At 44.6% G+C, this 12,965-nt stretch overlaps 1 protein-coding gene across 1 annotated transcript in view; it reads right to left on the minus strand.

Annotated features, from left to right (window-relative positions):
* nab1b (NGFI-A binding protein 1b (EGR1 binding protein 1)) overlaps window positions 1-8,329 on the minus strand; it is a 99,690-nt gene extending 91,361 nt beyond the window's left edge. Inside the window, exon 1 of the mRNA XM_085985860.1 lies at window positions 8,190-8,329. The gene's annotated coding sequence lies outside the window, so the exon portion shown is untranslated. The remainder of the gene's footprint in view (window positions 1-8,189) is intronic.
* Between the last annotated feature and the right edge of the window lie 4,636 nt (window positions 8,330-12,965).

Genomic DNA, 12,965 nt, shown 5'->3' on the forward strand with positions numbered 1-12,965 from the left:
TTTTCAACTGTTTAGTTCTAGGTTTATTGTGGTATAAAGCAAGTTAGCTGACAGAAAAAAAATTACCTGCCATAAAATGGGTATTTGATTAGAAATTCACAGTAGAGATGACTAATAGTCTACACCATGCATTAATTTAATATCTTAAGAGGCAACTTCTTCAAGGACGTCGTATGATTTTTAAATTCATTGGCTCCTCATCCAAAATGTGAATCATCTTATTTATCTGTCATTCTTTTTGTGCAATGAACCAGGAAGGCGTTTCTCAGTGACAACAATGGTGAAGATATCTTTTGTGCGCTACTATAGCGAAATTGTATGCTGGCTCTTTATAAATTCATTTATGATTTTGCTACACCTAATGCACAGGAGAAGCCTTCCCCAGTATAATTTAAAGTCAACATCATTGTAATCATTTTTTAAATTCATTCTCGGGATGTGGCCATCACTGATAAAGCCGACATTTATTGCCCATCTCTAGTTGCCCTGAGAAGGCGGTGGGCAATGTTCCCTCTAATTTTTTTTGGCCCAGGCGGCCCCTATAAGGGCCTGAGCAGGGCCATTCAAAATTTTGCGCATGCGCGGTTTTTCTATTTAAAAGCCGGTTCACCGGCTGCATGGGACCTGCAGAACGCTGCACGGTCGCGCAGTTTAAAAGGAACATTGGTGGTGGGCCTACTTCTTGAAACATAGAAACATATAAGATAGGAGCAGGAGTAGGCCATTTGGCCCCTCAAGCCTGTTCCACCATTTAATGAGATCATGGCTGATCATCCAAATTCAGTACCCTGTCCCTGCTTTCTCCCCATACCCCTTGATCCCTTTAGCCTTAAGAAATATATCTAACTCCTTCTTGAATATATTTAATGAATTGGCCTCTACTGCCTTCTGTGGTAGAGAATTCCACAGGTTCACCACTCTCTGGGTGAAGAAATTCCTCCTCATCTCAGTCCTAAATGGCTTACCCCTTATCCTTAGACTGTGACCCCTGGTTCTGGACTCCCCTGCCATCGGGAACATCCTTCCTGCATCTAGTCTGTCCAGTCCTGTTAGAATTTTATAAGTTTCAATGAGATCCCCTCTCATTCTTCTAAACTCTAGCAAATATAAGCCTAATCGCCCCAATCTCTCCTCATAGCGGTTTGATAAAACTGAGTGGCTTGCTTTGGAGGGCAGTTAAAATTCAAACATTGGAGTCCATATAAGCCGGACTGGGTAAGAACAGAAGGTTTCCTTCCCCAAAGGACTTTCATGAACCAGTTGGGTTTTTGTGACAATCCGATAGCTTCATGATCACTTACTGAAGTCAGCTTTTATTCCAGATTTTTAAAAAACTGAATTTAAATTCTCAAATTGCCATGGTAGGATTTGAACTCACATTCTCTGGATTATTAGTCAAGACCTCTGGATTACTAGTCCTGTAACATAAGCACTATGCTGTACCCTGCCGTCTAATTGAATAGAGTGTCCATTAATAAAGTCACAGAGCAAAACACATTTGTTTCAAAATAAATTGAAAAAATAAATCATGTAGCATGTATAATAAAGTGTCACAGCAATGTAAAAACACAATAACACACTCTTAGCATACACTGAACTGCTAATACATACTATTTTCTTTTAAAACATCTGGAAATGCACAGCATCAACAACAACTTGCATTTATATAGCGCCTTTAACAGTAAAATGTCCCAAGGTGCTGCACAGAAGCATTATCAAACTAAATTTGACACCAAGCCACATAATGATATATTAGGACAGATGACCAAAAGCTTCAACAAAGAGGTAGGCTTTAAGGAGCGTTTTAATGGAGGAAAGAGAGCTAGAGAGGCGGAGAGGTTTAGGGAGGGAATTCCACAGCTTAGGCCCTAGGCAGCTGAAGGCACGGCTACCAAAGGTGGAACGATTAAAATCAGGGATGCTCAAGAGCCCTATGGCTGGGGAAACTTTTTTTTAATAAGACTGATCTATTCTAAAGAAAGAGATGAGGAGGTAAAGATCAAGATGGCAGGTATGCTGGCTATTTTCACAAATTGATAGCATTTGGGCTTGATAGCCTACAAATACTGTATATTTCAGAAAGCTGAGAAGATGTAAATGGTTATATATTTCACAGTTCATCTCAGTCAGACATACAAAATGGCATCAGAAAGACAGAAGGTAAATCAGACATGGCTCTGAAATGAGAGGGAAAACTGTTGAATATGAATGGGTGAATCCATCATAAAACTTGGGAAGATAACTAATGTCTGAACTTGTTGTGCAGTGTTCAGACCAGAAGGCTCTGGAATTGTCAGAAGGAAGGTGTGACCATGTTCTTAAAGTTTGCTTTAAACTTATTATCCTATTGTCACACGTATCCCCAAATATTGGTCTTGCATATTTGAAAAATCAATACTCTAGGCATGGAAGTAATGATGTACGGTAAAAATGACATAGCTTGAATTTAATTTTACTTGGGCTATGAGCTTGATTTATGTCAGACAGGAACAGATTGTTGTCAGAGGGCTTTGCAATGAGATGATGCCACACACATAGATTTGCCCCATTAAAATTCTGGTAGATAATCACGAAGGTGAATGATTGGAGTCCAGGTATTGAAATTTCCACCATGGCTGACCTTAGATATATTAATAAGCCCAAAAAGATGAATTTATGAAAGGAACTGACTCATTTGAAGCACACATGTAAATCTCATAAACAGACAACAGCAACAAGCAGAACCCAGAGGGTCACCCCATTTTGTACTATAGGCCTGCGCCCACTCGGAGCTAAATTGAACAGATTCTACATAGGACTTTTGCAGTCAGAGGAGGCTTTTATCCATCAGTCTGGGCTATATTTGAATCTAGGTTCCAGAGGTGAAAGGTCAGTGACAAATCCAATGTACTGTACCACCCAGTTCCTGAGCTACCTTTCCTTTTTTAAAATTTATACTGAGAATTTGAAAAAAATGATTTTTCGTACGAACAATGAAAGTGGAACAAAATAGGTTGCAACTAGTGTAAGAATGTTACCATTATTCATGTTTGGACGAAACTTTGAATAAAAGTTTTACATTTAAAAAGATTTTAATAATAGGTTCTACTTAAATACACTAAGTACTGTTACACAGATATTTGGAAAAGATGCAAATACGAAAATATAAAACTTTAATATTCCTTGGTGTTCACTATAAAAAGCCACAAGCTAAACAACTGCTCTCCCATATTACTTGCAGAGATCTGTTTAAGTAACTGTATTATCTATGCATCTACCTACTGGCAGTGAGTGAGGGGTTATTTATTTATTTTCTATCCCAATAAAAAACACATTTAGCTCATTGTTCCTGAGCGATCTCTTACAAACATCTTTCAAAATTATTTCATGGCAGATGAGCAACCCTCCCCCACTTTCACACCCTTACAATAGTGAGGAGAGAAGTTACGAGAAAGTTCTTTATGCAGAGGGTTGTTGGCGCATAGAATGCTTTGTCACAGGGAGCTGTTGAGTCAGAGACCTTTGTTCATATTTGAAGCAAGAAAGATACAAGGCAATGCAGAGAGAGTGGGGCAGTGGGACTACTTTTGGATTGCTCTAGCAAAGAGCTGGCACAAATAAATTGGCCAAATGGCCTCCTTCTGTGCTATAAACATCTATGATTCTATGTCCATTCCACTTCAGACATCCCACTTCAAAGTGTCACAAGAAGATAAAAGAAAAAGACAATAATTTCATGCTGGTTATTTGTGACTTAAGGTCTTTGATAAGGTGCCACATAAGAGACCCATTACAAAGGTCAAGACATGTGGAGTTAGGGGCCAGATAGAAGAATGGATTGAAAGATGGCTAAAAAACAGAGAGTAGGGGGTCGATTTTAACTCAGGTGCGGGGAATTGTCGGGTTCCCCGAATTTAGTGTTTCCCACACGAATCCAAATGGGTCTGTGAGATTGATGCAATTTTAACTCAATTGGCCAATTGATTTCCAACGTGTGGGAAGCCTTGGCAATTGAGTATTTCCAGTCAGAAAGTCGCAGAATATGACGTCATCATTGCTGCTGCTTTTAAGGTCCACAGCAAGCCTTGCTTCTTCTGCAGGCTTCCAAACTTTACCATTAGGATGGCACAGGAGCCTACAGGAGCAACGGCCAGTGGGAGGGCAAGAGCTGCCCCCAAATTTGATGAGGCTTCACTCCAGGCATTGCTGGATGGTGCTGGGGCCCACAGGGAGGTCCTGTTCCCTTCTTCAGGGAGGAAGAGGCCTCCCAGTCAGACCAAGGCTGTGTGGCTACAGGTGGCTGGTGAAGTCAACTCCTTGGGGCTCACACGGCGCACCTGGATGCAGTGCAGGAAAAGATTCCATGACCTTCATCGCACTGGAAAAGTAAGTACTGTATGAAGTTTCCATCACCCTCAATCTGATCCCCATTGCCTTTACTCACCAGCACTCAGCTTCAGCAATCTCTTCCTCCACATCCCACTTGATACTCACATCCATGCATCCTTACCCATTCCCTCTCTCTTTATGCTCACATTCACATAACTATTCCATCATGCAGCCCTCACACTCCCTATCACTCTGATGCTTTGAACACAACTGACAACTTGCAACCTCACTCCATCTTTGTCTCCTTCTAAGTATCTATGCTATGCAATCGCTGCACTCACTCCTTCATTCTCACTCAACCTCCACTTGTCTCCCTCATTGCAGGAAAAGAGAGCTCACAACAGGAGAGAGCGAGCCAGGACAGGAGGAGGGCCGCCTTCATTAGCCCAGTTCACCCCCTGGGAGGAAGCTGACCTGGAGATTGTCGAGGCTGACAGAGATGTGGAAGTTGGGGAAGGACAGACAGGTGCATCCTCGCAAGCTGGTGACAGAATAGTTTTCCATCTCTCTCATTGGCATTGCATGAGTCGCTGATAATGATTCTGAAGCTACATCATATGGACTTATGATCATCTGCAAAATGCAATGTGCATGTAACCTTGGCATCACATCTCTAACTTTTTCCTTGACTCCCCAGTGGACCATCGAGAGCCCTCATCCCCACTGTGCAGGAGGAAGAGTCTGAGAAGCCAGACTCCTCAGAGGAATCTGCAACCTCTGAGGGCGCAGCGTCAGCAGAAATAAGCGCACTCAGCACCAGCGCAGACACTCACACCTCGGTGGGTCCTTCAGGACATAGAGTAGAGTTGTCACCTGGTGTATCACAGCTCACATGTGAGCATCAGCAGATTGTGGAGACAGGGACAGCAGTGGAGAGTCCTCGTCTGAGGGCGCAGGACTCTGCCAGCTCAGCTCAGCTGCATGTCGAACTTCTGCCTCTGGGTCCATCCATAAGTTCAGAGGTGATGGAACTCCATGCACAGATGCAGGAGTCTCTGGCAGGTTTTGTCTCCAGGGTCGCTGCGAGTGTGGAGCGAATGGAGGAGTCCATAGCGAACATGAGCAGAGCCTTTGTGGAGTCAGTGGCGCATGAACGCATCAACACGGAAAGGATGGCTACCTACGTGGAAATGATTGCTGCCTCCGTGGTAAGGCTGGCTACCGTAGAGGAGAGGATGGCTACGGTAGAGGAGAGGAGGGCTACGGTAGAGGAGAGGAGGGCTACGGCCATGGAGGAGGTTAGTCGCCAGGGTATGGAAAACATGGTGAGTGTTCAGAATAGAATGACATCTCTTGAGGAGTGATGGGCATCTATTGACAGAGAAACCAGACCTTCATGGAAGTCCTTCTGATTAGGACTGCTATTGCAGATACGGGTCCCCATGGCCCCCCTGATGTGCAGCAAGGTGCTCTCAAGCCACTTGCAGGCACTGAGGGGGACCTGACCCATGAGAGGGAGGTTGGTGGCAGACCTCAAGGAAGTGGGGGCTCCTCTCCAAGCGCTCACACTTCCATGCCACTGCAGAGCCCTCGGTCAGAGACCCGCCAGAGTCCACACCCAACTGAGATAGACGTCTCAACTTCTGCACAGCTGCAGGAGCAGCAGACTACTGAGGAGCCCTCACAGGCTCGCCACCCCAGAGGATGCCCGCCAAAGGTGTAAAGACAGAAGCAGCAGGAAAGTGAGCAAGAAGCCTCCACATCTGCTGAAGCCACAGGGGAACCACTACGTAGGAGCACACGTAAGAGGAAAATAATGCACAAATAGTCACAAGGGTAGTCACTTGGGTGAAATGTTGTGTATTTTGTAAAAGTGCCATCAGTTGTTTGTTTTGCATAAAAATTCTGATGGCAACTGCTGCAGTTCTGGCGTGTGTCATTTTGCGAATGGGGCTGGAAGTCCTCTAATGCCAAGAAGGGAAAGAAAAAAAGGTCTCCCATGCTTCTGGTAGATGTCTCAGTTGAGGAAGCGCTGAGTGAGGGTGGCAAGAGGGGTTTCGCAGGAGGTCACACTGGAGAAGTGTGTGAGGCTCCAACCTTCCACAGGTGTGGTTAAGCCTGGTAAAAGTTGCCCCAGGCCTGAGACAACAAAGTCCTGCCACCTGCAAATGATGACTGATCAAATATCCTCTTTAATGGTTGACCTGCAGCTGATAGTCAGCAAGCCAATAGTGCTCACGCCAGGTTTCACAGGCATGATCCCCACCAGGCATGTTTTACGTGGGAAAAGGGTTAAACAGGGATCCGAGCTGAGACTGTTGTTGTTTACCACATATATAAATAATTTGGACTCAGAAGTTGGAGGTACAGTGCCAAAATTTGCAGATGATACCAAATATGGGGTATAGCTAATAATGTAGAGAACTGCACCAAAATAAAGGAAAACATAAACAGGCTTTCAGAGTGGGTGGATTAATGGGAAATTAAATTAAATCTAGTGAAGTGTGAGGTGGTTCATTTTGGTAGGAGGAATAAGGGGGCCACTTACTCCTCGAAAAGTAAGAAACTAAATGGGGTAGAGGAGCAAAAAGATCTGGAAATACAAATACATATTGATGTGCCTCAATAATCCCGAGACTCGATGTTAGCGGAACAAAACAAGGCTTTTATTAACTTAGAAGATAACACGCAGTGGAGAGAGGTATCTTCCATCTGGAGCTCTGCAGTACTGGATATGAGGCCAGACTGAGCTGGCTTACATAGAGGCCAGGTATGGGCGGAGCCCTACACACAACACATTCCATACATTCCAATATACAATACAATGGTGAGGAGAAACCTGAAACCAACCACAGTCACAGGCAATACAATGGTGAGGGGAAACCTGAAACCAACCACAGTCACAGGCAGTGATGAATGGAATATTTCATCACACATAAATCACTAAAAGTAGCAACACAATCAACAGCACAGAACAGGTCATTGGGTCCAACTGACCTAAGCCTGTATTTATACTCTACACACGCTTGTACCTGGTAATGTTAATTTTATGTAAGAACCTTGGTTAAACCACACTTGGAATACTGTGAGCAGTTCTGGCCTTCATAATACAACAGGTATATTGAAGTACTGGAGAAAGTGTAGAAAAGATTTACAAGGATTTTACCAGAATTGAACGGGTACAACTATCAGGAAAGATCGAGCAGGTTGAACCTGAAACGTTAACTCTGTTTCTCTCTCCACAAATGCTGCCTGACCTGCTGAGTATTTCCAGCATTTTCTGTTTTTATTTCAGATTTCCAGCATCCGCAGTATTTTGCTTTTGTATAGGGAGCCAGAACTCCACTTACATGGCACCACATATTGATGCTTTATTGCAACCGTGCCACAGTATTGCCCCATGAAAGTTGACTGCATTGATCTGGGCTCCTCCATTGTAGGGTCTGCTCAGTTACACAACCCAATTGGTCACCACATATAGACAAGACAAGGTGTTATTGCACTCCTGCTGTTTAAAGCCTTTTAACACATGTCAAACAGGATATAAAATCTGGAAAACAAACAAATCCAATACTCAATAGTTTCAACTTTGTATAGATTTGGAAAATAAGTAACGAGGATTAAAGACGAGAAGTAATTTTCAGTTGTTTCTGAAAAATAACTGGATTTCAGATGATTTGCAGTATATAGAATTCTCTCCCGGAAAACTGCAAACCCAATGATTGGCGACCTCACCTGGATCTTACCACCGGACCGACTGAAAGGTTCAGGTGTAGTAATCGCTGGGATAATACTGTGCAAATAAGCTTTACTCCCTTCCCCAAAGTATCACAATTCAGAACCTCTGAAGTTTACTGAAGAATCAGTTATCAATACCTTACCTGTTTCCAAAAGCGAGGCTCAGCAGTTCAAGTAAACGCAATCAATCGGGACGGACTGGAGTAGAGAGTTGGATGAACGTCTTACACCGTCACAGAAACGCTTTCATGTCGTGATTTGTGTCCGAGCTACTACACACATTCCATGTAAAGACCATACATGTGTTACCTTGTAGCTGTCTAATAGATAGCAGCAGTGCCCCTGTTTTGTCTGTGTTGCTGGGTCACAGTAAATGTTGCTAAACGCATGTGGTGCAATACTGCATTAGTAATCTGTTGAGAACCAGTTCCCCCAGACAGGTGCAGGAAGCTGCGGGGGTGGGAGGGTGTAGTGAGAGGGCATGATCCGCCTCTGAATTGTCTTGCGTGTGTTTGATGAGGAAAGAGGAGCACCACCTCCACAATTTGATGGTTTCACAACTCTGCGCCTGAAGTTTTCAAGGTTACAGGTGTTTTAATCCAATCATTTCCCACAACAAAAAGGGGGCAGCTATAAAGAAAGAATGCAATGTCAGAAGGTTTTTAGGTCGAGGTCAAAGTTTAGTTTGGATCTCATGCTAATTTCTTGTTCATAATAAGTCACTTAATTCGCAGTAAATTTATGTAAGAGCGTGTCGCTAATGACAACATCACACTTAGTTTGAAGAAGTGGATAGTTTACTTTTCTTCAAGGAGTTCCTTTGCCACTCAGATTGGCATGTCGTAAATGAATGGATTTAAGGGACCTAGTGCTGAACTCCCGAGATGATTGAAAACCAGGCGTGGAGAACACTCCACTGTATCTGCAACACCGATACTCTTTGAATGTAATCACCCTCGAACAGTTTTAAATCTCATCAGTGTATTTTGAATGACCAATCTCTCATGATTCACCATTATCATAGTATTTTGCTAATAAAATATTGGCGGTTTAGATTTTTATTTTTCACCGAGACAGAATAGGGAGAGGGGAACTAATTCTCTAGGAAACGAGCTACCAGGTGGAAGTCTCCTGTCAAAGCTGTTATTTCGTATCCCCTGCACCTTCTGTACTCAATATGCTGCGATACATTACATGGCCACAGCGGCATGGTAACCTCCAGCCCGCTGAAGTGGAATCCTGGGAACTCGTGCTAAGTTAGCATTAAAAACAATTCCTGGTCAATACTTTACTCTGTTGTGGATGGACATCAGAAACGTTGTAAAGACCCCTTCCAACTACAAATGAAGTCCTATCTTTAAACTGTGTTCGGCTCTGATTGATTTACTGTCAGTTTGATGTTATTATTGTATATATATATATGTAACAATCCAGTCATCAGTATGTTATTGGAATTTGACAGTATGTAGTAAACGATTTAAAAACAGCATAACAAGAAATAGGCACATTATTTATTCTCCAACGTTGTTTTTAATTTGAAATTTTCACTTTGTTTTGAAATATGTTTATTAATACAAAGGTATGTGGGGATTTATTCTTTCGAAGGTACATATAAGTTATTTCAATTGCATGTATGTGTACTGAAGTGATGATGAAACTTGTCTGTAGGCGCACCTGGACAGTTTTATCACCCACCGAATCCCAAAGGATTATTATTTGACCTGGTCAGATCACCTTTGCTTTGTGGCTGAGAAATATTGTACGGAACGGTAAAGGTCTTGACACGTTCGGAAAGCTGATAAAAAAATTACTCGGCTATAAAGTCGATTGAAAAGTCAATCTACAATAACACTTTAACATGTATTGGGGCAGTTGTTGTGTGGTTTATTAACAAGGTTTCTGTAGGACCGAAACATTAAACGTACGTTTGAAGGGTAAAGCACCTTCTCAGCAATCTGGAGAGGCAGTACACCAGCTCTCGACAATACACGGCCCTGTAACATTGTTCAACCTGAACATGTTCACAGTGGTACGATAGCAAAATACTGCAGATGCTGGAAATCCGAAATAACAACAGAAATTGCTGGAAAAACTCAGCAGGTCAGGCAACATCCGTGGAGAGAAATTTGAGTTGATGTTTCGGGTCGAAACCCTTCTTCAAAACTGGAAAGAAAAGAAAATAGATCGAAGGCAGGGCTGCGATGAACAAAAGAAGTAAAAGAGACAATAAAAGGTATTCGAAACCAGACTAGATGGTAATAGGCCCGTGGAGACAAAAGACAGCTGAGATTAGGTGTGAAGTGTACTGGTAGGATAGGAGACAGCTGCCAGGTGGGAGAAAGAAACAAAAGGAAAGGGGGGGAGGGGGGGTGGAGAAGACCTAAAACAAAGGGGTGGAAAAAATTTTAAGTAAAAAAGTAATAGGGGCCGAGGTTATGATCTGAAATTGTTGAACTCGATATTGAGTCCGGAAGGCTGCAAAGTGCCTAATCGGAAGATGAGGTGCTGTTCCGAGTTTACGTTGAGCTTCCGTGGAACAATACAAGAGGCCAAGGACAGTGAGGTCCGAGTAGGAATGGAGCGGTGAATTAAAATGACAGGTGACCGGAAGCTCGGGGTCACCCTTACGAACTGAACGGAGGTGTTCCGCAAAGCGGTCACCCAATCTGCGTTTGGTCTCCCCAATGTAGAGGAGACCGCATCGTGAGCAGCGAATACAATAATAATAATAATAATCAACTTTATTGTCATTGTTAGTGCACAAGTGCAGTACAACGAAATGTAGGCTTGCGGCTCCCGAGAGTGTACATTTTGATTAAGACATTTAACATTCAACATTCATTTGGCTTGTAATACATAAACATAAACATAATAAAGTGCATTGGCAGATGTGCAGGCTTTAGAGCTTATTTGTAGAGTTCAGTAGGATGACAGCCCTGGGAAAGAAGCTGTTCCTAAATCTGGTCGTTCAGGTGCGAATGCATCTGTAGCATCTCCCAGATGGCAGGGGGGCGAACAAACTGTGGCTGGGGTGGGTAGGGTCTTTGATGATGGTCAGTGACCTCCGTAAACAGCGTTTCTGGTAGATGTTCTCTATGGTCAGTAGCCGGGTGCCAGTAATGTGTTGGGCAGTTTTGACTACCCGCTGCAGGGCTTTCCGGTCATAGGAGCTACAGCTGCCATACCACACTGTGATACAGTTCATCAGGATGCTCTCTATTGTGCAGCGGTAAAAGTTAGAGAGGATCAGGGGTGACAGGTTGCATCCCTTCAGCCTCCTTAGGAAATATAGGCGCTGCTGGGCCTTCTTCACCAAAGAGGAGGTATTGAGGGACCAGGAGAGGTCTTCCGTGATGTGGACTCCGAGGAACTTAAAGCTGTCCACCCTTTCCACCACAGCCCCATGGATGTGGATGGGGGTGTGACTTCCGCCTTTAGACTTCCTGAAGTCCACAATGATTTCCTTGGTTTTCTTGATGTTAAGGGCCAGGTTGTTATCGGCGCACCACTTCACGAGATGCTGGACCTCCTCCCTGTAGGCTGACTCATCGTTGTTGGTGATCTGGCCTACCACCGTGGTATCATCCGCAAACTTGATGATGGTGTTGGAACCATGAACAGCCACACAGTCGTGGGTGAAGAGGGAGTAGAGGAGGGGGCTCAGCACACAACCTTGTGGGGCCCCTGTGTTCAGGGTCGGGGGGGTGGGGGAGGTGTGGTTACCTAATTTGACAGACTGGGGTCTGTTTGTTAGGAAGTCCAGGGTCCAGTTGCAAAGGGAAGTGTTCAGGCCAAGAGTGTGGAGTTTGGTGGCCAGCTTGTTGGGGACGATAGTGTTGAATGCTGAGCTGTAGTCTATGAACAGCATTCTGATGTAGGTCTCTTTACCGTCTAAGTGTTTCAATGCAGAATGTAGAGCAGTTGTGATTGCATCCTCCGTTGATCTGTTTGCACGATAGGCAAACTGGTGTTGGTCAAGAGAGGCGGGAACACTGGCTTTGATGTGAGCCAGGACTAGTCTCTCGAAACACTTCATTATGATGGGTGTGAGCGCGACAGGTCGATAGTCGTTCAGACACGTCACAGCCGTTTGCTTTGGTACAGGAATAATGGTAGCGGTCTTGAAGCATGTAGGGACTACTGCCTGGGCCAATGACAGATTGAAGATGGCGGTGAAGACATCAGCCAGCTGATCAGCACATTCCTTGAGTACCCGTCCAGGGATGCTATCAGGTCCAGCAGCCTTGCGTGTGTTCACTCCGCGTAGAACACCCCTTACGTCGGAGGTCGACAGAGTGAGCACCTGGTCTTCCGGGGGTGGCAAGGCTTTGGTAGTCGGCTCCCTGTTGCCCCTGTCAAAGCGAGATACTAGATACTAGATACAGTATACTAGATTGCAAGAAGTACAAGTAAATCGCTCTTTCACCTGGAAGGGGTGTTTGGGGCCCTGGACAGTGGGAAGGGGGGAGGTATAGGGGCAGGTGTTACATCTCCTGCGCTTGCACGGGAAGGTGCCAGGCGAAGGGGAAGGGCTGTTTTGGGTGATAGAGGAGTGGACTAGGGTGTCTCGGAGGGAGTGGTCCCTACAGAATGCTGAAAGAGGAGGAGAGGGGAAGATGCGTTTGGTGGTGGGATCACTTTGGAGGCAGCAGAAATGGCGGAGGATGATCCGTTGAATGTGGAGGCTGGTGGGGTGAAAGGTGAGGACAAGGGGAACCCTATCGTTGTTCCGGGAAGGAGGGGCAGGGGTGAGGGCAGAAGTGTGGGAGATAGAACGGACATGGTCGAGGGCCGTGTCAACCACGGTAGAGGGGAATCCTCGGTTGCGGAAAAAGGAAGACATGTCGGAAGCACTGGTGTGGAAGGTGGCATCGTCGGAGCAGATACGGCGGAGACGGAGAAACTGGGAGAATGGAATA

Source organism: Somniosus microcephalus, chromosome 4 (genome assembly GCF_052327205.1).
Source record: "Somniosus microcephalus isolate GS21.2 chromosome 4, FLI_Smic_1.0, whole genome shotgun sequence".
NCBI classification, from domain to species: Eukaryota; Metazoa; Chordata; class Chondrichthyes; order Squaliformes; family Somniosidae; genus Somniosus; species Somniosus microcephalus.